Below are 27,891 nucleotides of genomic sequence, written 5' to 3' on the forward strand. Positions count from 1 at the left end.
CCTCAGGCTGGGAAATAGGAAACTTCAAATTCTGGTACTGAAGCCGGAGACCGAAAATCAATCCTTCCCTTGTTTCTTATTTCATTTTCCATGCATTTTCATCAACATCATCTCATTTAATCTGCATAGTGGCCCCACAAAGGAAGGAGGAAGGGTGAGGGTTGTTTCTACTTCTGGTGAGGGAACTGGGGTCCAGCAAGGTGACAGGATTTGGCTGCAGCCTCGTTGGTTGCCATGGTGAATTCCAGTCCAGAAAAGAAGATGTACACAGTGCCAAAGTAAGAAACACTGTACAGTGCTCTGGGAGAGAGAAATAGAAGGATTGATGAGTGCTGGGGGTGGGAAGCACAGCCTAGAGGGTCACAGAGGCCCCTGCTTCATTTCAGTGACTGGCAGCCACCCCCCAGGCAAGGAGAACTTTCTCACTGCAAATTCAAATGCAAAATGGATCAGCCTAACACAGGGCCAGCTATTTAAATGGATGACAAAAAAAAAAAAAAAATGCAAAGGTAATCTAATTGGCAAGAAGAATGCTCAGAAAAAAAATTATAAAAAGATCAAAATATATAGTGAAGAAGCTCTGTCCACCTTCTTTAAAATGTAACAACAGCAAAAGAATAAGACAAACAGAATGCTACTTTAGTTCACTGCATGCAAATGTCACTGGGTGGTAGGTAACCCAACCTGAAGAGCAGCACTAATGAGCAAACATCTCAGAGAGTGGCCTCCAAGTGAGTTTGTGGGTCCTAGCTCCACCTCCAGACTTTCCACACCTGGTGAAGGTGCACACCAGTGCCCTCCTTGCTTGTGAGTGACTACCTCTGCATTCTGGAGCCTGGAAAGGAGATATCCATAGTCCTGGAGGCACCTTAGGGATAGGGGTAGCTTTGGGTTAGTTGGCCCTATCTCACACAAAAGTGAGTGGCTCTGCCCCATGAGGATAAATGAGCAAGCTGAAAATTGATAAGGGGTCAACAGCCTCCAGGAGCTGATTCACGGGCCCTGGAGAATAGGCTGATGGCTAATGGCAGCAATCCTCTCTGCAAGTTCTCAGACAGCCTCCTGTGGCCATAGATTTCTCACGTGAAAATAAATATGACTCATTGTCTTACACAGCCAGGAGCCTGCTGGCAGAGCAGCCAGGGGGACGGTGCCCTGCTGAGGCCACATGGCCTAGAAGACGAGTTTGGCGAGCAAGCCTAACTCCAGGTGAGGCCACTCCACACAAGCTCATGGCTTCGCGGTCTCACAAGTGACCTAAGGAGAGTGCAGAAGCTATAGTCTGTGGACTCAATAACCACCTGCCCCTACCTATTTGCTAAAACCCTTTCAGGTCTGGCCAGCACCACTCAATGTTTTTCTGAAGCTCTTGTAGCAGGAGTGGCTATGTGATTTAGCTCTGACTGATAAAACTTGGGCCACACCAAATGGGAGTGGACCTTCTCTAATAAAATGGATAATGTCACGCCAAAAGACATGCTTCTTTCTTCTTTCCCCTGAATAGCACCAGCCTTCCTGCAACCATAAGGACAAAGCTAAATGGAAAAAAAAAAAAACAGAGTTTAGTCCTGGCCTGAGGACAGCAGCTCTGAGCACAAGTAACCCCACTTTGGTTCACACCTCCTCCTGTCTTTTCAGGGGGGCCGCCATAACCAACCAATGCATAGTGGAAAGCTCACACAGCTGGTCTTTGATCTCTTACTTTCTGAAGAGTGGAAATTCAAAATCATGGAGTGAACAGGGTCAGGGCCTTCCAAGGGTAACCAGGACTCTGTTCCCTGCCTCTCTCCTGAAAGTGGAGACCCCGCCTGCTCCCTGTGCCTTCATACCATCTCCTTCTGTGTGCCTTGTATCTAGCTGTCCTAGATTAGTGCTCACGCTAATAGCTTCATTTTCATTTAATTTTCCATTGTAAAGACCTATCTTCAGATTAAGTCACATCCTGAAGAACTAGGAATTAGGACTCCAGTGTTTGGATTTGGGAGGAACAAACGCCGCCCATAACCCCACCCACCGTGGGGTTCTCTGGGATTTCCAGCCATCCTCACAGCTGTTTGCCAGGTGGTAGTGGTTTGCAGTATAACTGGCTACAGAGATCATGGCCACTCCTGGTGGCACTGCTTTGGATGAGAGGAACATGAGCACCTGCCGTAGGAGAAGGGGCGTGGCGAGTCACCTGGCCAGCCAGCAGCACACACCATGGTGAGCAGCTCCACAGCAGACAGTGGGCAGCCAGGACACACGGGCCACCTCCCAGGACCTTCGGGTCATTCCCTGCCTGTGTATGCTCCCACAAGGACCTCCATCAGTATCGTCCATGCCTGGCAATTTGGCACAACTGGTAAAAAGCTGCTATAGTGATTGTTATTAGTCCCTTCCCACACAAGGGAAGCCGAGGCCCCACAGCACAGACTTTTGAACAGGGGTCAGACTGCTCCTTACTCACTTGCTGTGTGCTCTTCAGTAATCAAATGCCTTCTCTGTGCCTCTCTTTCCTCATCTCTGAGCAGGACCAAATGATCCCCAAACTTACCTGCTTGGGTTATTGTAAAGAATAAATGACACATGTTTATGTGCCCAGCATTTAATTTAATCCACATGTTTAATGTGTGGTTGTTTTAAATTTTTGTTCTAGCTGCAGCATTCTATCCAAACCACAGGACCATTACAGAAAACGGAAGTCTGAGCCGCCCCAGAGTCTCCTGTTATTTTTAAAGTAATAATACATTTAAAAGGGGAATGAAATCAAACAAGGAGGTGGCTTGCAATCAGGTGATTAATGATGAAGAGCAAAAAAATTACAGAGAAAATCACCACTGTGTCCTCCTGCAAGGCTCCCTCTTACTGCTCGCACCTGGCATTTTAACAAGGGACTAAGGGGCAGGACCAGCACTGCTTGACTCCTTTAGACTTAGCCTGCCAGTTTCCAGTCCTACTCAGGAAAGGGGATGTGACCAGGAGTCACAGCCCTGAAAGGGCCCCTCTCCTTTCCTCCCTCATCTTTGAAGAGAACTCTGCTTGTGTCCCAGAGACCAGGGTCAGTGCTAGGAGTCAGTCCTCCACCTATGTCCAAGAACTGTCAGTACCAAGGACCAACCACATGCAGACCACCGTACCTACCTCTGGGGAACAGAGATGAATGAGGCCGGGCATGCAGGTGACAGGCACAGGCAGTTGCACAGTGTTACGGTGCAGTAGAGCCGATCCGGGATGATGGGGCTAGGGAGGGACACTGCACCTGACTTGAGCTATGAAAGACTTCCTGACAGAGTAACCTAAAACTGAGGACCTGTTAATTAATATTCCAGCCTTACCAGGTCATTTCTCTGACCCAAACCTGATAGGTAAGATTTGAGTGAAATTCCTTGTTCTGACAAGGGCCTAGGAGCGCCTTGCTGTCTCTGAGCACATCTCTCCAGCTGCCACTCCTCTCCTATTCCCTTGCGGCCACATGGCCCTAAATATGTCAAAGCATGCCATGTCCTAGAGTGGGGCCTGCATACAGGCCAGCCCCTGTGCTGGAAGGTTCCCCTCCAACCTCACCTCCTTGTCTCCACTGAATCATTGCCAGGATTTACCTTCTCTGGGAGACCTGTGATGCGCACACCTTAAAACACTACCTCCTCATCTTCCCAAGAGGCCCAGATCCTACTTTTACCTCTTGCTTTGAGCTTAGTATGGTTATTGATAATTTCATGGTCAAAATACTCCATCATTTTAAATATTTCATTCTCTGTCTGCTCCATCTCTTTTGGATTAGCTACGCCATCATAAAAATTATCTTCCTGTTTCCTGGGGTAGCCTCACTGCTTAGATCAGCACCCGTACATAGAGTGTGCTATTGTTGTGGTGAACGGATGGATGAATGAAGGTAGGACTCAGAGGGTATTGGGAATAACTATGAAGAGAAGATCCAGACTCACATAGTCCCTAAAGGACATCCCATGCTCAAGCTCAGTGAACCTTCATGTGAAACCTCAGAAGACACAAAGCGTACCAGGACTTTAGGAGGCTCTCGGGGCCCTTCAGCTCCACTCGAGCCAACCACACCAAGTGGGGCTACTCAGCCCACCTGGTATGGGCCCCTGAGGATGCCCAGCCAGAACAGATCTAGCCCCTGCCTTTGGGGTGCACCCAGGCCAGTTGGAGGAGGTGGCTGCAGACAAACCTTCCAGAGCCAAGAATGCTGCTTAGCTGGGGTACCTTCAGGGTTCTGGATCTGGCTCCTCAGCTGAGAAGTCACCTTAGTCGGTGAGCACCTCCAGAACCTCAAGTACCATCTACCGCCTTGACTGCTATACAGGCAAATGGGCTAGCCACTACCTACCCCTTTTGGCTGTGTGAAGTCTAAATAAGAACAGGCCACTGGACTGTTTGTCAAGCTTGAACATAGACTAAAATAAATGGTAATGACAGTAATTTTGATGAAAATTGGTAAACATTGGAAATAGGTAAAAGGTGAATCTTTCAACAGTGCAGAGAAGAAATCTTTTACACTGCCTTCCTATGACTGTTACAAAATCACCACAAGTTGGTAGCTCAAAGCAACACACATTCCATCTGTTGCAGTTCTGGATGGCACATGAATTTAGCCATGGGCTAGCACTGAGGTTTGGGCGGCACCCCTCCCCTCCCCTGCCCACTTCTGAATGCTCTGGGGAGACCCTGCCTCTTGCTTTATCTGGCTTTGAGAATTGCTTTCTTTTACCTGACGCCTTCCTCTGCCTTCAAAGCCGGCGGCAGAGCACAGAGCGTGTTGCTTCCATGATCGTGTTCAAGTCCTTCTCTGCTGCCTTCCTTCTGTAAGTATATACATGATTGCATGTAGGGCCCATTGGATAATCCAGGATGATCTCTTCACTTCAAGGCCTCTGACATAACATCTGCAAAGTCCTTTTGCCATATAAGATGATAATCCCAGGTGCCAGGGCATAGAATCTGGCTATCTTTCAGGGCCATTTTTCAGCCTACCACAGCTTCCAACTTGGGTAACCTTCAGGACAGAAGAAGGATTGGGTTACTGGGTTGAGAATTGAAAGATAGGAGGCCAGTTGTGGTGGCAAAATTGGAGAAGAGCCCTTCTAGAGGGTAAAAAGAGCATATGCAAAGACCTAGAGGAGAAGGAAGGGAAAGATCATGAATTTTCCTCTTTGATGAGTCAATGGGTCTGAACAGGAAGATTTGGAGAGCCCCAATCATGGTGTGGTGGCCTGCAGCAAGGTCATCTTGACTTCTAAACCAAAACAAAGATAACATTAAGTGAAATCAGCAGAGGCTATTCCCCAACATGTCTTCAGAGGCACCTGCAGAAATAACTTCACAGGGTTATAGTTCACTACTCTATCATTTTCAATTCATATAGCAAGTCAAGGTGAAATTACATTTTCCAACATTATTTCTTTTCAATAGAAACACAGCTGATCACCCATAACCTTAGTCATATCTGCCTCATAGTGACTACTCTAGAGCAACTCCCTTGAGTTGAGTGCTATGTTGGGACAGCATCCTCTCTTTGGCTCACTTCCATGAGGAAGAGGCATTTTCTAGGAAGAGATGGCATTACACAAAATAGTCCTGAGTCATTTCCCCACCCTATCACAACTCAGTGCTCCCTACTCTCCACCAGTGATCTGGATACCTTGTCTGCCTTGATAAGATCTAGACACCTAGGTTAAGGCTTCTGTATCCAGAGATGTGGCACAACAATGTAAGACCACTATTGTTTGACTCTGGCTTTTCTCTCTTCTGCTCTGTATCACTAGATAGTCTGGACTGTGCCATTCAGATAGAAGGGTGTGAATGCAGTTCCATTTTGCCTACAGAAAAGGCCTAAATTCTACACCTGCTGTAACTGGAAAAGAATAATATTGTCTTAGGTTTTAACTGTGCTTCTTAACATCAGATATCTTTGAATGAGCCAATCACTGACTTATGGACATCCCTAGGGGGAAAGGTAGTAATTTCTCAGGAATGTCTGGGCCAAACAACTCTCAGAAAAGTGGGGAAATTTGCTAAAGAATGATGGAGCTTGAACTTATATATTGATAAAGATGCTTGTAAATATCTGTGGGATAAGAAGTGATGCTATGATTTATAAATATAAACTTTGAAGTTGGTTGCTGAGCTTTGTGGATCAATTGCTATGGAAACCACATCTTCTTTCTTCTGGTCAGTGTGACCACATACTCAGGAAGTGAGTATAAGCAGAGGGGCACTTTGTCTGCTTTGGAAACTCACTTTCAGGATTCTTTGTTAAGAAATTCTCTTTGCAAAAATAAGCTCTTACCATGAATACACTTAAATTCTAGCACAGGATTTTCTACAAATTTTGCTATGTGGTCTTGGGAAAATTGATGATGTCCCCTGACATTTTCTTAATGATGTGGTGGAATACATACCATATATGTGCTAGAAGCCATCTGAAAAATATCTAGTCCAATTTCTGACCTCACAGAAGAGAAAGATAAGTTCCAAAAAAAGGAGGAAGGGCTTGAGTGCTGTTTCTGGAAGCCTTCTGCATCTAAATCTTAACCAATTCACCAAAGCACTGCAGAGAGCATCAATATTAGATGCACAGAGACATCCCAGCCTGAAAGGTACAAATAGAGAAGTACCCTGAGAAGTTCCCGCCAACATCAGAAACAGAGCCTCAGTGGAGATTGTTACAGAACCCTGTTCATTTCAAGTTGAGTCTAATTCCCTAAGCAGGCAAGAAGGAGAAGGACAGGCTTCCAGCATGGTGGGAGGCAGTGAAGACTTGCATCTTCCTGAGACTGACACTCTGAGACTCTGACCAACAAGTGGATGTATTATTTTCTGAGTCTCATTAGAAGTAGCCTTGATTGTACTTCTTGAAAGAGATGCATTAAAGGTAGAAAGAGGAAAGAATAAGTGTCAAAAAAAGAACCCTGGTATTAAGAAATCTATGCTTAGAATGCCCGCAGTGGCCCAGGCCTCCATCAGAGCAGACTGGTGAGGATGGCCCAGCTCCAACATCCCATCCATGCCACACCTCTCCTGATGCTCTTGGACCTCCTGGCTGTGCCAGTACCTGGATCCACACTGCAGAGGCACAGGTGGTCATAAAAGCCACCGTATGGAGCTCCAAAAGATAGAACAGAAGTGAACAACTGAGATAAAGGCACACCTGACCTCTGTACATGGGAAGTTGAAGGGATCACCACCTCACATCAGAACCTGGGCTATCTTCAGGGGAGGGGTAACTGGGGCATGCAGTAGAACCTTGCAGAGTTTAATACTGCAAGAGGTCAGGGAGCTCAGCTTCGGCCTTGCAGCCAGAAATCACCCTGAATCTCAGGGGTCTGCAGCTGGCTTGTTGAGACTAATTGACTTAGATATGCACATTGCTGTCCACAATGTCTATTGTGACAGCAGGGATATAAGCTGAAGGAAGCCCTTCAAATTTTTAAATTTTTTTCTTTTCCTCTTATTTGTATTTATTTATTTGTTTATTTTCATTGAGTTTACTGGTACTTTTTAAGTATACAGTACAGTTACAGTCATCATTGGTATCTTGTATCTTTACATGACAGATCTTGGCTCACATTTTTTCCCCATACCCCTGCCCTCCCTTCACCCCCTCCACCCTCCCCTGTTTACAAAGACTTTTTTTCCTTTTCTCATATTTTTTCTTTTCCCTTATTTCCTTTCCTACCCTTCCCACTTCCCCTTTTCTTGAACTTTAGCCCTTTTCTTCCTATTTTACATTGTCAGTTATACAATTTGGATCTTATTTGCACTTTTACTTTTTCACACCAGAGAAACTGTTCAGTATTTACACATGTGTGTCTTATTTATTTCACTTAAGAGTATGGTCTCAATATGCATCCATTTTCCTATGAATGACTCAAGTTTCTCATTCATATTGGCTGAGTAGTATTCCATTTTATAGAAAAACCACATCTTCTTTATCCAGTCTCTAGTTGATGGGCAATTGGGCTGTTTCCAAGTTTTAGCTATTACATACTGTGCCACTATAAACAAGGGAGGAATTTGTAAAGATTAGAGCAGAAATCAGTGCAATGGAGACTAAGGGAATGACATTAAAAAAATCAATAAATCAAAGAGTTGGGTTTTGGAAAGAATAAATAAAATCAATAAACCCTTAGCCAACCTTGTCAAAAAAGGAAAAAGGAAAAAAGGGCTCATACCCATACAATTAGGAATGAAAAAGGTGAAATCACAACAGATCCACCAGAAATCCACAGGATCATCAATACCTACTTTAAAAACCTGTACTCTAATAAAATGGAAAATCCAAAAGAAATGGGCAGATTCCTGGATACATATGAACTTCCCAAGTTGAATGAAGAAGATATAAAAAGTCTAAACACACCAATTACATTCAGTGAAATTGAAAATGTAATTAAAACATTACCAACAAAGAAAAGCTCAAGTCCTGATGGTTTCCCTGCTGAATTATAAAAGACATTTAGAGAAGGACTATCACCACTACTCTTCAAACTCTTCAATGAAATCAAAATGGAAGCAATACTTCCAAACTCATTCCTGGAAGTAAGTGTTACTTTGATTCCAAAACCAGGGAGAGACCCAACCAAAAAAGTGAACCACAGGCCAGTCTCCCTAATGAACGTAGATACAAAAGTCCTCAATAAGATACTGGCAAACAAAATACAGAGGGCCATGAAGAAGATCATAAACCCTGAACAAGTGAGATTTATCCCAGAGATACAAGGATGGTTAAACATAAGTAAATCAATAAGTGTAATACACTATATCAACAGAGTCAAGGACAAAAATCATATGATCATCTCAATAGATGCAGAAAAAGCATTTGACAAAATTCAACAACGATTCATGATAAAATCCCTGCAGAAAATTGGGATAGATGATCTTTTTTTTTTTTCTCATTGAGTTCATTGGTACATTTTAGGTATACAGTACAGTTATGTTCATCATTGGGATCTTGTACTTTTACATGATAGGTCTTTGTTCTCATTTTCCCCCATACCCCTGCCCTCCCTTCACCCCCTCCTCCCTTCCCTATTTACATGGAATAGATGGTCTTTATCTCAACTTGATAAAGGCTATCTATGAAATACCAACAGCTAACATCATATTAAATGGCCCAAAACTTAAAACCTTCACACTAAAATCAGGAACAAGATAAGGATATCCACTATAACCACTCCTGTTCAATATAGTTCTGGAAACATTAGCCACAGCAATTATACATTAAAAAGAAATAAAAGTAATAAAGATAGGAAAGGAAGAATTTAAACTGTCATTATTTGCTGATGATATGATACTCTACATAGAAGACCCAAAAAACCCTGCCAAAAGACTTCTAGACTTAATTGACACCTTCAGCAGAGTAGCTTAATATGAGGCCAACACTCAGAAATGAATAGCCTTCTGGTACACAAACAACAGACTCACTGAGAGAGAAATTAGGGAAGCAATTCCTTTCACAATAGCATCCAAAAAAATGAAGTATCTAGGAATCAATCTAACAAAGGAAGCAAAAGACCTCTACACTGACAGTACTCTGAAAAAAGACGTCAAAGAGGATATAAGAAAATGGAAAGATATCCCCTGTTTCTGCATAGGAAGAAGCAACATAGTGTAAAATGGCATACTTCCAAAACTGTTATACATTCAATGCAATCCCAATTGAAATTCCGACAGTATATTTAACAGAACTAGGAATAAGAAGAAACCTAGAATAGCAAAAGTCATTCTAGGCAACAGAGACATAACAGGAGGGTATCACAATCCCCAACTTGAAACAATACTACAAAGCCACTGTGATAAAAACAGCACGGTACTGGCAAAGAAACATATCTGAGGATCAGTGTAGTAGATTGGAAGATACAGAAACAACTCCAGATGTATTTAGCTACCTCATCTTTGAGAAAGGAGCCAACTATCCTCAGTGGAGGAAAAAAGCAGGGGTAGCAATCTTATTCACAGAGAAAGTAAATTTCAAACCAAAACTGATCAAGAGAGACAAAGAAGGCCACTACATCCTTGCAAAGGGAACAATTCAAGAGAAAGAGATGACAATCATAAACATATATGCACCAAATATAAATGCCCCAACTATATAAAACAAACATTAAGTAACATGAAAAACCAAATAACCACTAATACAATTGTAGTGGGGGATCTAAATACCCTACTATCACAAATACACAGATCATCTAGGCAAAAAATCAACAATGAAATACTAGAACTGAACCAAGCTTTTGAATGTATGGACTTATTAGATGTCTATAGAGTGCTCCATCCCACAAAATCAGAATATACATTCTTTTTAGCTGCACATGGCTCATTCTCCAAGATAGATCACATACTAGCTCACAGAACAGGTTTGAATAAATGCAAAAGAATTGAAATTATTCCCTGTATATTATCAGATCACAGGGCAGTAAAGCTGGAGATCAATAGCATAAGAAACCGTAGGAACTTCACAAACACATATAAACTGAATAACACTCTCCTGAACAATCAATGGATCATAGAGGAAATTAAAGAAGAAATCAGAAAGTTTTTACAAATAAATGAAAATGCCAATACAACACACAGGAATCTATGGGACACAATGAAAGCGTTCTACATTGAAATTCATAGCACTGAATGCCAACATTAGGAAAACAGAGCGAGATCAAATAAACAACCTAATGATGACTTTTAGACTCCTAGAAAAACAAGAGCAAGAAAAACCCAAAGCTCGAAAAAGAGAGGAAATTATAAAGATTAGACCAGAAATCAGTGCAGTGGAAACTAAGAAAACAATACAAAAAATAAATGAATCGAAGAGTTGGTTTTTTGAAAGAATAAATAAAATTGATAAACCCTTATCAAACCTTATCAAAAAGAGGAAAGAAAAAGCTCAGATTCATGCAATCAGGAATGAAAAAGGCGAAGTCACAACAGATCCCACAGAAATTCAGAGGATCATTAATACATACTATGAGAACCTGTACTCTAATAAAATGGAAAACACAGAAGAAATGGACAGGTTTCTAGATACTTATGAATTACCAAAGATGAACGAAGAAGATAAAAACATTTTAAACACCCCAATCACAATCACTGAAATTGAAAATGTAATTAAAAACTTAACAACAAAAGAAAGCCCAGGTCCTGATGGATTCACTGCTGAATTTTACAAGACATTTAGAGAAGATCTACTGCCATTACTATTCAGACTTTTCACTGAAATTGAAAGGGAAGCAACACTTCCAAATTCATTCCTAGAAGCAAATATCTCTTTGATTCCCAAACCTGGGAAAGATATAACTAAAAAAGAGAACTACAGGCCAATCTCCTTAATGAATATAGATGCAAAAATCCTCAATAAGATACTAGCAAACAGAATACAGAGGATCATCAAGAAGATCATGCATCCTGACCAAGTCGTATTTATTCCAGGGATGCAAGGATGGTTCAACATACATAAATCAATAAATATAATACACTATATTAACAAAGTCAAGGACAAGAACCACATGATCCTCTCAATAGATGCAGAAAAAGCATTTGACAAAATTCAACACCCATTTATGATAAAAACTCTGCAAAAATTGGAATAGATGGTCTATGTCTCAACTTAATAAAGGCTATTATGAAAAACCAACAGCCAACATCATATTAAATGGCCCAAAACTGAAAACCTTAACGTTAAAATCAGGAACAAGACAAGGATGCCCACGTATCACCACTCCTCTTCGATATAGTTCTGGAAACATTAGCCATAGCAATCAGACAAAAGAAAGAAATTAAAGCAATAAAAATAGAAAAGGAAGAAGTTAAACTGTCATTATTTTCTGATGATATGATACTCTACATGGAAGACCCAAAAAAACTCCACCAAGAGACTTCTTGACTTAATTGACATTTTTAGCAGAATAGCTGGATACAAGGTCAACAACCAAAAATCAATAGCCTTCTTGTACACAAACAACAGACTCACTGAGAAAGAAATTAGGGAAACAATTCCTTTCACAATAGCACCCAAAAAAATGAAGTATCTGGGAATCAATTTAACAAAAGAAGCAAAAGACCTCTACACTGAAAATTACAGCACTCTGAAAAAAGAGATCAAGGAGGCTATGAAAAAATGGAAAGACATCCCCTGCTCCGGGTAGGGTGAATCAACATAGCGAAAATGGCCATACTACCAAAACTGCTATACAGATTCAATGAAATACCAATTGAAATCCCAACACAATACTTCACAGAACTAGAAAGAAGAATCCAAAAATTTATTTGGAACCATAAGAGACCTAGAATAGCAAAAGCCATCCTAGGCAACAGTCACATGGCAGCGGGTATAACAATTCCCAATTTGAAACTATACTACAAAACCACTGTGATAAAAACAACATGGTACTGGCAAAAAGACAGACCTGAGGATCAGTGGAACAGATTGGAAGACACAAAAACAACTCCAGATGCACTCAGCTACCTCATCTTTGACAAAGGAGCTGACCGTCCCCACTGGAGGAAAGATAGCCTCTTTAATAAATGGTTTTGGAAAAACTGAAACTCAACCTGCGAAAGATTAAAACTAGACCCTTATCTGTCACCGTGCACTAAATTAAAATCCAAGTGGATTAAAGACATAAATATAAAAAAAGAAACACTAAACTTGCTGGAAGATAAGTTAGGCAGAACTCTGGAAGACATTGGCATAGGAAAAGACTTTATGAACAAATCTTCAGTAGCACAGGAACTAGCAGAAAGAATCAACAACTGGGATCTCATCTTATTAAAAAGTTTCTGTACTGCAAAAGAAAACATCAACAGAACTAAGATACAACCTACAATGTGGGAAAAACTTTTTACCAGCTGCTCCTCAGACAAAGGACTATTATCTAAAATATATAAAGAACTCAAAACAACCAGCACCCCCAAATATAAAGACCCAATTCTAAAATGGGCATCTGAAATGAACAGACATTTCTCAGACAAAGAAAAAAAAGCAGCAAGTAAATATATGAAAAAATGCTCCACATCACTGGTCAATCAAGAGATGCAGATGAAAACAACTCTGAGATATCACCTCACCCTACAAAGAACGGCTGCTATCAAGAAATCACACAATAACAAATGTTGCCGCTGTTGTGGGGAGAAAGGAACCCTTCTCCATTGTTGGTGGGCGTGCAGACTGGTGCAACCATTATGGAAGTCAATATGGAGATACCTCAAAGAACTAGGATTAGAGTTTCCATTTGAACTAGCCATCCCTCTGTTGGGTATCTTTCCCAAAGAATTGAAAGAATCATATCACAGTGATATATGCACACCAATGTTCATAGCAGCACAGTTTGTAATAGCTAAAATTTAAAACAGCCCATCTGCCCATCAAGTGGAAACTGGATAAAGAAGATGTGGTTTTTCTATAAAATGGAATACTACTCAGCCATAAAGAATGAGAAAGTAGATTCATTCATAGTTAAATTGGTACATTTTAAGGATATACTCCTAAGTGAAATATATAAGTAACACATATGCAAATACCGAATAGTTTCTCTGGTGTGAAAAACTAAAATAGTACTCAAGATCCTAACAGGGCAATTAGCAGTGTGAAATAGGAAGAAAAGGACCAAAGGTGTAGGGACAGTGAGAAGAATAGGGAAAGAGGAATAAGGGAAAAGGAAAAAAAATGAGAAAATGTATAAATGGAATTAAAATGTTTAAAGGTGGGGAGGGGAGGAGGGGGTGAAGGGAGGGTGGGGACAAGGGGAAAAAATGAGAACCAAGACCTGGCATGTAAAGGTACAAGATCCCAGTAATGAATGTAACTGTACTGTCTACCTAGAATGTACCAATAAATTCAATTAAAAATATATATGAAGAACTCCTAAAAATCAGCCCCCCCAAATATAAAGACCCAATTAAAAAGTGAACATCTGAAATGAGCAGACATTTCTCAGACAAAGAGGTAAAAGCAGCAAATAAATACATGAAAAAATATTCAGCATCACTGGTCATTTGAGATATGTAGATGAAAATAACATGGAGATTCCATCTTACCCCAGAAAGAATGTCTGCTGTCAAGAAATCAACAAATAACAAATGTTGGTGGGGTTGTGGGGAAAAAAGAAACCCTTCTCCTTTGGTGGTGGGAGGGCTGACTGGTGCAACTACTGTGGAAATCAATATGGAGATACCTCAAAGAACTAGGATTAGAGGTTCCATTTGACTCCACTATCCCTCTGCTGGGTATCTTTCCAAAAGAATTAAGAGAATCATACTACAGTGATATATGCACACCCATGTTTATAGCGGTACAGTTTGTAGTTGCTAAAACTTGGAAACATCCCAATTGCCCATTAACTGGAGACTGGATAAAGAAGTTATTTTTTTAAAATAAAATTGGGTACTACTCAGCCAAAAAGAAAGAGAAATCAGAGTCATTCATAGGAAAATGGATGCATACTGAGGCCATACTCTTATGTGAAATAAATAGGACAAATGTGTAAAAACCAAATGGTTCCTTCATGTGAAAGGAACTCTTCTCCTTTGTTGGTGGGACTGCAGACTGGTACAACCACACTGTTAAATCACAGTGGAAATAGAAATACCTCAAACAACTAGGATTAGAGGTTCCATTTGACCCAGCTGTCCCTCTGCTGGTTATCTTTCCAACAGAATTAAAAGAATTGAATCACAGTTATATATGCACACTTATGCTCATAGCAGAACAGTTTGTAATAGCTAAAACTTGGAAACAGCCCAACTGCCCATCACCTGGAGACTGGATAAAGAAGATGTGGTTTTACTATAAAATGGAATACTACTCAACCATAAAGAATGAGAAGCCAGAGTCATTCATAAGAAAATGAATGCATATTGAGGCCATACTCTTAAGTGAAATAAATAAGACATACACGTGTAAATATGGAATAGTTTCTCTGGAGTGAAAAACTAAAATGTAATAAGATCCAAATTGTATAATGGATAATGTGAAATAGGTAGAAAAGGTATAGGTGAAGTGGGAATGGTAGGAGAAAGGAAATAAGGGAAAAGAAAAATGTGAGAAAAAAAAGAAAAAATGGAAACAAAGTCTGTAAATAGGGAAGGGTTGATGGGGGTGAATGGAGGACAGGGGTATAGGGAAAAAATAAGAACCAATATATGTCATGTAAAGGTACAAGATCTTAATGATGAATGTTACTATAGTGTATACTTTTAAAGTACTTATAAACTCAATGGATAAAGAAGAAATATATGCTTAGACACCAAGGATCTTGAATCTGGGAGTACAGAAATGTTTGCCTGTTCCCTCATTCATATTTATAAAGAAACATCTTAATGAATACCTTTGGCACCAAGCTAATTTTTTCAGCCTCCTGCATAAATTCTGTTTGTTCTGCCTGGTCCTTCAGTGCTGACATCCAGGTTTCCAAATCTGCTCTCTTCCTTCTTATTTTGGATTTGTGGATCTCCCTTAGAAGATCTCATACAAACTATTGATCTACTCTCCAGGAAAAAGTCATAAATGTGTGAAAATGCAGCTCACTATTGCACCGTGTCCAAATCCTTGGCCTATATAAATTGGAGGGTCCAATGTGTTTGTGCCCTAATAGCTTCACTACACTTTACTTGCAAATCTGTAACGTTAGCCCAGAATTTTCTCAAACATCACCCATCTGTAGAAATTCAAAATATGGTAAGATTCATACTTCTGCTTCTTGGCAGTTAGGACTGATTTTAAAGGAGAACTCTTAGTTGTCAACAGCATATTACCAAACTCTGCATTCAACAGAAGTGCATTGGGAAATAGGTGTTGCTCCCTTCCTGCACTATACAGTGAAGTGTCTCCTAGGTGACAAGTGTGACCTCTAGGTTTTCCACAGAAGTAATGAGAAACAAAATCTCTGCTATAAAATACTTAGGAAATAAGCTCACAGTGCCAGTACTTGGTGCCTGAACACCCTTACTCATCTCACTCTGGACTGAACAGAGAGTCCTGGGTAAATTGAAAGCTTTGGAATCATTTTGGTTGCACATTAGTCTGATTTGAAATCAGTTCCAAGAACTAGTTTTCTGTCCCTGTTTATTCCATAAGTCTTTAACAACCTCACAGAAGTTTCAACAAAAACTTCTCTGTAATTTAAAATGAAGATTAATTCTAAATGTAGGCTTATGGCATATAAAAAAATGAGAGTAGTGTAGGAACAGAAACTTGCTGAGCAGGTCACAGAAAAAGAAGAGGTGTTTTATTTATATGGTGAAGTTCACAAATGACTTTCTTCAGCTATGAGTGTGCTAATTACTAATACAGGGTCCTCTGTGTTTACTGTTACTTTCTCAAGGTCCTCCAAGATGATGAATTGATTGACTTTTCCCTCTATCTTTGATGCCTGCAAAAGTCCACTTATTTGAAATTGATAAAATTACCAGCTCTTCCTCTGCTGGGTATCTTCCAAAAAGAATTAAAAGAATCATACCACAGCAATATATGTGCACCCATGTTCATAGCAGTACAGCTTGTCATTGCTAAAACTTAGAAATAGCTCAATTGCCCATCACCTGAGGAATGAAGAAAGAAAAAAATTTTTTTTCTAAAATGGCGTACTACTCAGCCATAAAGAATGAGAAATTTAGATAATGAAAAGAAGGAAATAAAGTGGTTGTAGATGGGGAGGGGAGGAGGGGGTAAAGGGAGGGAAGGGACAAGGGGAAAAAATGAGAACCAAGACTTGTCATGTAGAGGTACAAAATCCCAACAATGAATGTAACTGTACTGTATCCCTAAAATGTACCAATAAACTCAGTTAAAGCTGGAAAAAAAAGAATGAGAAATTAGACATTTATCTCTAAGTGGATGCACATTGAGGCCATACTCTTGATAATCTTAAGTAAAATAAATAGGACACACATGGAGCCGGGTGTGGTGGCGCACGCCTGTAATCCCAGCACTCGGGAGGCTGAGGCAAGATGATCGCTGTGAGTTCAAGACCAGCCCAGACTACATAGTGAGTTCCAGGTCAGTCTCAACTATACAGTGAGACACTGTCTCAAAAAACCAAATTAAAAAAAAAATAGGACACACATGAGTGAGTGCCAAATAGTTTCTAGTGTGAGAAATTGAAAGTGTAAATAGGGAATAAAAGGTATAATAGATAATGTGAAATAGGAAAAAAAAATGGTGCAAAGAAGAAAGGGAACTGGCAGGGGAAGAGGAAAGGAAAGAAAGAAATGAAATTAACATAAGAAAATGAAAAAAATGGACACAAAGTCTTTATAAATAGGGAGGGGTTAAAGTGAGGGCAGGAGAAAAAATAAGAACCAAGATAGATTATGTACAGGTATAAATTTCTAATGATGAATGTCAGTATACCTAAAATGTACCAATAAAATTAACAGAAGAAAAAAAACAACAGGAAAGGCTGTGAGTTTTAGAGGTATCCTTGAATAACACTTAGGATCACTGGATTGGGGGAAAAGGAGAACTGTTTTTTTGTTGTTGTTATTTTGTTTTGTTTTGTTCTCATTGAGTTTATTGGTACGTTTTAGGTACACAGTACAGTTACATTCATCATTGGGACCTTGTGTCTTTACATGACAGGTCTTGGTTCTCATTTTCCCCTTACCCCTGCCCTCCCTTCATCCCCTCCTCCCTTCCCTATTTAAAAAAAAAAAAACAAACAAAACCTTTATTTCCACGAAGAAGATAAAAAATTCCAAACACCCAAATTACATTCAGTGAAATTGAACATGTAATTAAAAGTTTACCAACAAAGAAAAGCCCAGGTCCTGATGGATTCACCACTGAATTTTATAAGACATTTAGATAAGAACTACTGCCACGACTCTTTAAACTTTTCAATGAAATTGAAAGGGAAGCAGTACTTCCAAATTCATTCCTGGAAGCAAGTGTTACTTTGATTACCAAACCAGGGAAAGACCCAATTAAAGAAGAGAACTACAGGTCAATCTCCTTAATGAATATAGTTACAAAAATCCTCAATAAGATACTAGCAAACGCAATACAGAGGATCATCAAGAAGATCATACACCCTGACCAAGTTGGATTTATTCCAGGGATGCAAGGATGGTTCAACATATGTAAATCAATAAATATAATACACTATATTAACAGAGTCAAGGACAAAAATTATATGGTCCTCTCAATAGATGTAGAAAAAGCATTTGACAAAATTCAACACCCATTCATGATTAAAAAAACCTGCAAAAAATTGGAATAGATGGTCTATATCTCAACTTAATAAAGGTTATCTATGAAAAACTAAGAGCTAACATCATACTAAATGGCCAAAAACTGAAAAGTTTCAAGTTAAAATGAGGAACAAGTATGGGATATAATAAAAAAGAAACAGAAAACTCTGATCTTAAAAATGTGAATTATTTTTGTTGTTTTTGGATTTCAAATATAAGTAAATTTCTTTTCTGTGGGAAGTTTTGTTAGAAAATGTAAGTTATGCAATCAACAAGCATATGATATTTATCAAATTAACAAAGCCAAGGAGTTTGTAAATCATAAAATGTTGAGGACAGTTTCTCAACTATAATATGTAACTTTGTTTTATTTGTAACTACAATATTTCAAAAATATTATACAAAAAGAAAATGAGAAAGAACATATAATGTTTGAAGATCATATCAAACTAATAATGTATTTGGATTATCAGTCTGTGTTGCATAAATTTTTGTCTATTTCATATTCTTTTTTGCTGTTATATATATATGTATATTTAAAATTTTTATTTGGTATCTTCATTTTTTGTTGTCATGTATGTTTGCAACCTTTTATAAAAATAAAATGAGGAACAAGACAAGGATGCCCACTATCACCCCTCCTCTTCGATATAGTTCTTAAAACATGAGCCACAGCGACTAGACATGAGAAAGATAGGAAAGGAAGAAGTTAAATTGTCATTATTTGCTGGTTTTAAAACTTGAAAGTTATCTTAGCTTTCCATTTTCTCTTGTGTAAAATGTACATTGAAAATAGTACTATTTTAAAGAAAGTATTGAAAATTAAATGTGATCATGTATCCAAAGTGCTCAGCAGCTTTCCTAGCTCTTAGTAATATTTCCAGTGAATATCTGTTATTAATATTCAGTACTTTTAACCTTACATTTGCTTCTAAAACTATAATAGAGTGCAAAAGATCTAAAATAGCCCAAAAGTTGTGAAGAAGAAAAATCTGAAGAGAACTCACAGTATCTAATATCAAAATTTAATATTAAGCCAGAGTATTAAGTAGCACTGCTAATAACAACATATAAGTAGTTAAATGAAACAATAGACCAAATGATGTATAATTTTATTTGTTATGCCACTGGAAAAAGTAATAATTTCAATAAGTATAGCAGAAATAGCTAAACAAATATAAGAAAAAAATCATCCCCTTCCATATCCTATACAGCAAAATTTCAAAACGGATCATAGCCCTAACATAACATAAGGTTCTAAATCTTCTGGGAGGAAATAGAGGAGTAACTTTGAGATAAGAAAGCAATTTAATAGGACATTCGGACTCAGAATAAGCACATTAAAATTAAAAGCTTCCCATCTTCGCATGCACAATGCTACTGTAATGAAAATTCAATTACAGATCGGGGAAAATAGACCAAATATATGGATCTGAATAAGGACTTGCATGCAGATATTCAAATAAAAAGCTCCTTCAAATCAATAATAAGACAAATAAGCCTTCTTAAAAATGGCAAAAGACACCTCACAAAAACATGAAGTGAAAACAGTGACTAGGAACCTGAAAAGGTTCAAAATCATTAGTCATCATGGAAATGTAAATTAAAAGCACAACAGATGTGTAGTTTCCTACCCACTAAAAATAGTTAAAATTTAGAAACCAGCATCACGAGTATTGGAGAGTGTATGACATTGTAGCTCCTATCTTGCTGGTCAAAATGTAAATGTCTCAACGCTCTGGAGAATGGTCAGTTTCTTACAAAGCAAAGCAGAGACCTACTATATGATTCAGTGGCTCTACTCTTGGGTATTTAACTAAAAGAAATGAGAAATTTTGTTCACAAAAAGTACTTGTATAAGCATATTTATAGCAGTTTAATTTATTAGAGCCAACAATTGGAGACAAACAATATTCATCAAAGAAAGAAATGAAAAAACGTATTATGATATAGTCCTACAATGGAAAACTACTTAAGAATAAAATGTAATCAACTACTGATACACATAACAACACCAATCAATAACACAGATGCTGTGCTCAGCACAAGAAGCCAAGCACAGAAGAGCAGCACACATGGCAGACTATTCCACCCACATAAATTTTAAAATAAATCTTTGATGAGAGTAATCCAAATTCTTTTCACCAATAGGAGAGGGGCTTTAATTTGATGGTAGAATAAGAGCATTTTCTAGTGTGATACTTTCTGAATTTTGACTGAACTCTAGTTTCATTAGTATATACATTTATCAAAAATTGTAAACTTGTATGCTTAAACTAGGTGTGGTGGTACGTTTGTAGTCTCATCTCTCTGGGAGGCTAAGGCAGAAGGATCACAAGTTCAAGCCCAGCTGGGTAACAGTGACTTAGCAAGGCCCTGCCTTAAAATAAAGAATAAAAAGAGGACTAGGGATGTAGCTCAGTATGAAGGCCCTGGGTTTAATCACCTTAAATGAATAAAAAGCACACTTTAGAGTAAATATTCCATTCTACATGTGTGCTATCTTGGTAGAAATTGTTAAGTGCTAAATAATTTGAAGAGGTCTTGCCCAACATTATGCAGTGAGTGGGAAAGTATGAAGATTAGAAACCAGATCCCCTGACTTCTTATTTACTGCTCCTTCCAGGATAGTAGACAATGCTCCTCCAGAGCCACACAGCTCATGATGATATGTCCAATACTAGGATCTAAATATTGCCATTTAAAAATTTAGTGTAATTATCACGATCATGCAATTCTCCAAAAGTCATGGATGGTTCAAATTATCCAAGGTAGGAAGCTAAGGATCTGAAAGGTCACACTAAGGGCACTAGATCTGGAATCAGAAGGGTCTCTCTCTTCAGTGCCATCCAGTAAAACTTCAAGATCATTATCAGCATCACTGGCCAAATAAGATGTTCTTCAAGATTCTTTCCAGATCTACTATTTGGTAATGCAAAAGCCACAAAACATCAGTCTAAATTTGCAGAATTGCTTCCCTGTTGGTTCAATGTATGAAAACCCAATGTTTACATTGTTGGCTAAACTGCTACAGCTGGTGACAAGGTGCTCCTTGGAGCTCAGAGGGTCAACACAGGTTTGGCCCTCCTCTAGCTAATGCAGGACCATTTGCCTTTTTCTCTTCAGGTCCCTTTTCCATGGCATGGGAACATCAGTAACTCCCTCAGGAGGGAAACCTGGGCATTGTCTCAGGTATTGAGGTAGGCATTAGTATTGGCAGATGCAATACTAATATCCAGTGTGCTCCTGCTATATATAAGCAACTGTGCTGCATGCTCCTCATTCACTTGGCTTAATTAATCTTCACATTATTGAGGAAGCCATTATTATTTCTCTTGGTATTCAAGTCAAGAAAGAAACTGAAAAAGAAGTTACATTGCTAAGGTCACATAGCTAGGATGTGATAGGTCCAGGATTTAAAGGAGAATTTTTATCTTCAAAATTTGCATGTGAAACACTTTCCTATGCTGCCATCCAGCAGGGTGACCCGAAAAGGCCCTGAGTAAACACCCAGCTACTTGCTCAAGCCACTTTTAAATCACTACTCACAAACTATGAGAGGGTGGTGCCATAATGATTTCCAAGGGAGCTTTAGATTTGGAGAATGTGTACCTGAATGGTAGACGAGGGCTGGGCACAGTAACTTCTTCAGTTCACTTTGGCCTTCTGCTCTGAGCTGCTTTCCAAGTAGCAGCCTCTAACCTTCAGGTCACAAATGAGTGAGTGTCATCTTGGGGACCTCAGCTGCCCTTTTCATTGCAGAATAGAGTCAGACCCAGAAATACCCCAAAGGCTTGGACATGCTTTCCATATTATCTCTATCCCAGGCCATGAAATCATTTAGAGTTGGTTTTCAAACTCTAGAAGCATAAGTACACTATATATAGCCTTTTTCCAAAGTCACCAGAACTTGTAAAAGTGATTTTACAATTTGCCAACTCCAGAGCATCCCCAGCTTGGTCATCCTGCCTTTCTGAGAGGTGCCCTGGTGTCTCTCTCCATGCCAAGTGCCATGGGTGTATCCCCAAGACCAGAGCCAGGGACCACCTGGCTATGGATGATGGGTCATGTTACTGGAGTCTCTGATGAATTCACTAAAGCCCCTAGGGCTGAGCCAAACCCTGCATTTATCTATGAGGGTGTCAGCTCTGGCTGATGAGAGAGAATAACAATTAAATCCATAATACAAAACTATTGTCTACAATGTATTAGATGCTACTGCCTGAGAAATAGATTTGAGGCCAAAGCAGAACTGGCTTTATTCTCATGAGTCATACAAGGCTTCTACAGAGACTTCATACACCATCAAGATACCTGGTGACACGTAAGTCAGATACTAAAGACAGCGCATCCTAGTTCAGAAAAAGCCAAAGCCATGGGATCCCAGAAGGTAGTGATATTCAGGACTGCAGCAGGGCATGTGCAACAAATGGGTCAGCGCATGGATGGGATCCAGGTTGATGTTGATGTGAACAAGGAAGGAGGATGGCAGGACCCAGCAGAGTTCAAAAGTCAGAGGGCACTTGTGCTCAGAAAGAAAGGCCAGGCCACAACCCGGAGACAAGGTACTTCAGCTGCTATCTGAAGGCTTGGCATGAGTATCCATGAGTGTGAGTGCAAGAGGAAGGCCTTTACAGGAGACAAACTGCAAGCACAGAAACCATGTTGGGTTGGATCATGGAGCCTTCACAAAACTGAGAGTTCCAGTGAGGCCACAGCATGAGCCAGAGGTAAGGGAGGCCGAGAGCTACCGGATGTTAGGTCTTCTTCCTAAATTTATGGGAAGGCATTGGAAGTCTTGAGCAAGGGCAATAATCAGACACTCTGTATTGTGAAATAAGATGACAATCTGCTTCTCTGGACAGGGAATCAACAGATGCATGCTTATTTACTGTAGAGATAAGTATAAATTTTCTAAGCACCCAAACATTGGGGTGAAATGGATGTTAAATTGTTTAGAGTGGTTTGCTCTTTGAGACGGATTTTGCTTTACCTATTACACATTTCTATATGCTATACATATTGTACAGCACTACATTTTGCATTTTCTGAGAGAAAAATAAAATGTGTTTTTTTTTAAACAAAGTCTTTGCAGATAATGCTTTCCCAGACAATAGGAATGAATTGCAGAGGAAATTGCCCCAATGTGACCCAGACTGGACTGGCCATGCTTTAAACCAAAATAGAAAGATCTTCTGATGATGTAATTTTTAAAGTGTCCTTGACATTCTTGAAGGTTTTTGCAGGCCCAAAGAAGAGGGGAAAAATAGAGTCATATTGCTGGAAGGGCCTCACAGTTGCAACAATTCAACTCCCGTATTTTACCTCTGTGGAGAATGAAGCTCAGAGTAGCAGATACTTCAAAGAGAAATTCATTCAGTAATCAATAGCATCTATAACATCTATCATGACCAATTAGCGTGTGCATTTTAAGAAGATTTCAATCACTCATAGCAACAAAACTGTGGTAAACTAAGAACAAATCGAAACAATTTATATGCAAGTTCAACACAAAGAATATGAGAAAAACTAAAATAAAAAAATCTGAAGGAAAGCCTATATAAATGGAGTACATACATTCACACATATGTGCTCAATGACCTAGGACATATATAGTGAGTCATCTGTACACCTTCATTAGACTGACTCCATTGGAAATAGTGCAATTCTCCCCATAGGTTAATCATACATTTGTTGCCATTCCAGTACAAATGCCAACAGCATTGTTTGGCTCCTTTGTTTTGCTTTTTCAATCAATTTTATTAAGAAATAATTTACATTAAATAAAATGCATCGCATTACAAGTGCACAGTATAGTGAATTTTGACAAAACATCTGCATCAGTATAACCTCCCCAGCCAAGACTCCCATCTCTTCAGAAAGGAAAAAATAAGTAGCCCACAGTGCTACTTATTTTTCTTTTGGTCCCCCACAGTCTTAGCCATGTCAAATTCTCTTGTTCTTTTTACTCTCTCCTTTGTTGAGCATTACCATTCACATAAATCTCATATATTTATTTACACAAAGCTTTGACTCCTCACTCTATCCCACATTTCTACATTTTTCTATAGGATTATTTTCTTTTGCCTGAGGAACATCCTTTGTTATTTTGGCAGATATGCTGATGTTTCTCTCTCTCCCTTTCTCCCTCATAACATATTTTTAGTTTGCCTTCATTCTTTAAGTTATTTGTGCTAGATGTAGAATTAATGAATGGAATTAGTTCCCTTTCAGGATCCTATGCAACTTTGCCTTACTACAAACATGATAAAAATATTCCTTAGTAATGCTAGGACCATGAAAGATATGATTTCCAATTATTACCTGTATATTTTCTGCCATTTTAGACTACAGTGGATCAGGTATCCACATTCTATTCATTAGGTGATCACTAGGAAAATAATAGCAGGTATATAACTAACAATTTTATAAAAAGACCAATAGTTTGTGATCCAAAAGAAGGCAAACAAATGAAAATTGGAACATATGATAAATAGATGGGTCAAATAAAAAGCAACTAGTAAAGAAGCAAATAAAAACTTAAATATAGGAGTATTATTTTAATTTAAATGGGCTAAGCATTTCAATTAAAATCCTGAACTCACAAGAATACATATAAAAGCAAATCTGACAATATTTTTACTTATAGGGTCATATTTTAATTAAAAGAATACACAAGTAAACCAAGTACAAAATATCATGTAAATATCAACCAAAGGGAAATGAACCCAGCTATACTAATATCAGATAAGGTAGACTTTAAAGCAAGAACATTACTAAAGACAAAAAACATTTTCTTAATGCAAAGGAGCCAAATCACCAGGAGGAAATAACAATTCTGAATGTTTATGTGTAAACACTAAGACCTGGACAGCATGATGTGACATTGGAGATTTTGTCACAATTTTCACAATAGCTGATAGGTCAAGAAAGGAAAAATTTCATAGAGATTAAGGAAATATCAAAACAATGAAATGGATATTTGATACATAGTAAACAGGGCACCCAACTCTTTGTATAATGGATTGAGACATAACCTTAACAAACTTCAAAGGATTGGAACTAATCAGATTACACTGTATAGTTATAGAAAAAATTAAGTTAGAAATACATATCAGAAAGATATTTTAGGGCTGGGGATTTGGCTCAGTGGTTTCTCTGCCTGCCTTGCAAGCACAAGGACCAGAGTTAAATCTCTAGTACCAAAAAAAAAAAAAAAAAAAAAAAAAAAAAAAAAAAAAAAAAAAAAAAAAAAAAAAAAAAAAAAAAAAAAAAAAAAAAAAAAAAAAAAAAAAAAAAAAAAAAAAAAAAAAAAAAAAAAAAAAAAAAAAAAAAAAAAAAAAAAAAAAAAAAAAAAAAAAAAAAAAAAAAAAAAAAGAAAGAAAGAAATTTTAACATAATAGATTAAAAAACTTATGAAAACAATATACTTTTACATAACTTGAGTCAAGTTAAAAATTGCAAAAATAGAAACCTTTTGAACTGAACATTAAAGATACAAGGTTTTACATAGCAAAGCTATTACATTGCAACTAAAGCAGACCCTAGAGAAAAACATTGCCTGGAGAAATATGTTAGAAATGGAGAAAGGATGAGATGTTATTCATCTAATTCTTCTCAAGAAACTAGAAACAGAAAAATGAATTAATAAGAAGTATAGAGAAGGAAATAAAATAATAGAGAACTAAAATCTATCAAACAGGAAAAGCTGTAGAGCACAGAAAATCAAATTTAGAAGTCTGTTCTTTGAAAACAATAATAAAACTGATAATTTTCCAGCAGTCAATCAAAAAATTAAGGAAGGCAATGACTGTGAACCCTTCCTTATATATTACTGATGTGAGTCTATATAAGAAAAACTAGTTTGGGAAGCAATTTGATTATATGTGCAAAATTTGAAGATCTTGTGATTCTAGGTGGATGTCTGAGGCTAAAGCTGGTGGTTGTAAAAGCTTGATGTGCATAAATATTGCTTGGCAAGCTAAAAAACAAATAAAAACAGACCAAACACTAAACATCAAATGTCAGGGAGGACCTGCATGTATGTAAGCTTTTAAATTCTCTATTTTACAGCCACATTTGGGAAACACTTATCAGAAGAACATAATGTTTATGAAGAAATATGTTCATAAATGTTCTTTATTCTACCTGTAAGTGAGAAAAAGTAGAAACTATGCAAATATCTATCAACAGAAGAATTAACAATAAATTTGAAAACATTCAACACTGGAATACTGTACAGTGCTTACAAATGAATTAACATGGGTAAATCTCACAAAGTAGAAGGAGCAATTTGCATTAAGACAAGTACATTGTGATAGCAGCTTTATAAAGTTGAGAAAGATGTAGGTATCTGCCGTACGTATAAAGGAAGTGACAAGAAATTAGAAAGGAGACTATTATCAGAGATGACGGGAGTAGAAAAGAGGAGGAGGGTAAAGGTGGTAATGGGTGGACGGGTATGATCAAAATACATTATACGCATTCAAAAAAGAGTAAGCAACTTGAGGGGAGGGCGGGACAAAGGAATTGATGGGAGGGGAGGGATTATCAAAATGCACTGTGCTGTGATTATATGAATCCGCCAAAATGAAATGCATAGACGCTGTATAATCAATATGCACTCATTTAAAAAAAGATTGAAGGGAAAAGAACAAAAATATAAAGTAAGTGGAGCATAGTAGCTAAGAACTCGGAATCTGTTTCATATATCAGCTTTCCCCCCATCAAGAAGGACCTTGGCAATTGTGCAATTTCTGTGCACCCAGATTTCTCCCTTTATGAAATGAAGATACGATTACTGCTGCTTAGCAGGATTTCTGTGGGAACTGAATGAGCCAATCGATGTGTGTGAAGGGTCCCTACCACACCACAAGTGATTTGTAGCTGTCTGCTGTTACCATTGTCACAGAGCGAGCTTCAACTACAGCATATCCATAACGTGTTATTAAAAATCCCCCATAGCAAGTACGGAGAGAAGCCAGGGTTTAATAGAACTGGATGGCGAGTATACCCACCTGCTAACGTTGCTTTCTGCTCTTCTCTGCAGTGTGGGGCTCGGAGAGCATGTTGATGAGGCAAATCCTCCACCGGGCACACTGCCCTGCTTCACTTGCCTGTATTCCGGTGAAGAGAGTGGTCAGCCCCAGGGGACGTGCATGCACAGCCAGCAGCATCCTGAAATCCAGAAAGCGTCTCACTCCAAATATCTGGCCCCGAATTTATCAAATGTGATCCAAGTAATTAAACTCATAACATGGGTTGGAATCATTTCTATTCTAAGCATTGACAAACTGACCTGCCCAGATGATTTCCGAAGGCCTTTGTGATTCTTTAATTAGTTTTGGGTTGTGCTGGCTTATGCTTTCACCCTGCTCACCTCGCCTTTGTTGAATGACATCCATAAAACTCGGTGGTAAAAATCACTCCAGGGACTTCCTCACTGGAAATACAATGCAAAATCGAATACCTGCATCTTTTGTCATATATTCTGCCACCCTCTTCTTTGCTCCCCAGCCCAGCCACTCTCATGACATTTTTTTTCCCTTGCCAACCTGCCAAGCAGTCCTCCCTCTTCTCTGCCCCATTGTTGCTCTGCTGGGTGTCTGTGTTCTGTAGCTCCCTCTGTGGCTCCCTCTCTCTTCTTCCAGATCCTTTCTCCAGGTTCTGCTCAGAGGGAGCTCCTCCCTCACTCGCATGCCTAGATGGTCACTG

At 38.7% G+C, this 27,891-nt stretch overlaps 1 long non-coding RNA gene across 1 annotated transcript; it reads right to left on the reverse strand.

The window, feature by feature from the left end:
• Positions 1-4,869: 4,869 nt before the first annotated feature.
• Positions 4,870-27,606, reverse strand: LOC104865853. The gene is made up of 3 exons (XR_781286.1): positions 27,476-27,606; positions 27,195-27,354; positions 4,870-4,993 (listed from the first exon to the last, which is right to left on the reverse strand). It is a non-coding gene; the product is annotated as an uncharacterized LOC104865853 (long non-coding RNA).
• Positions 27,607-27,891: the final 285 nt, after the last annotated feature.

This window comes from Fukomys damarensis, unplaced genomic scaffold (genome assembly GCF_012274545.1).
Source record: "Fukomys damarensis isolate Sample0158 unplaced genomic scaffold, DMR_v1.0_HiC HiC_scaffold_5, whole genome shotgun sequence".
In the NCBI taxonomy this organism is placed as follows: Eukaryota; Metazoa; Chordata; class Mammalia; order Rodentia; family Bathyergidae; genus Fukomys; species Fukomys damarensis.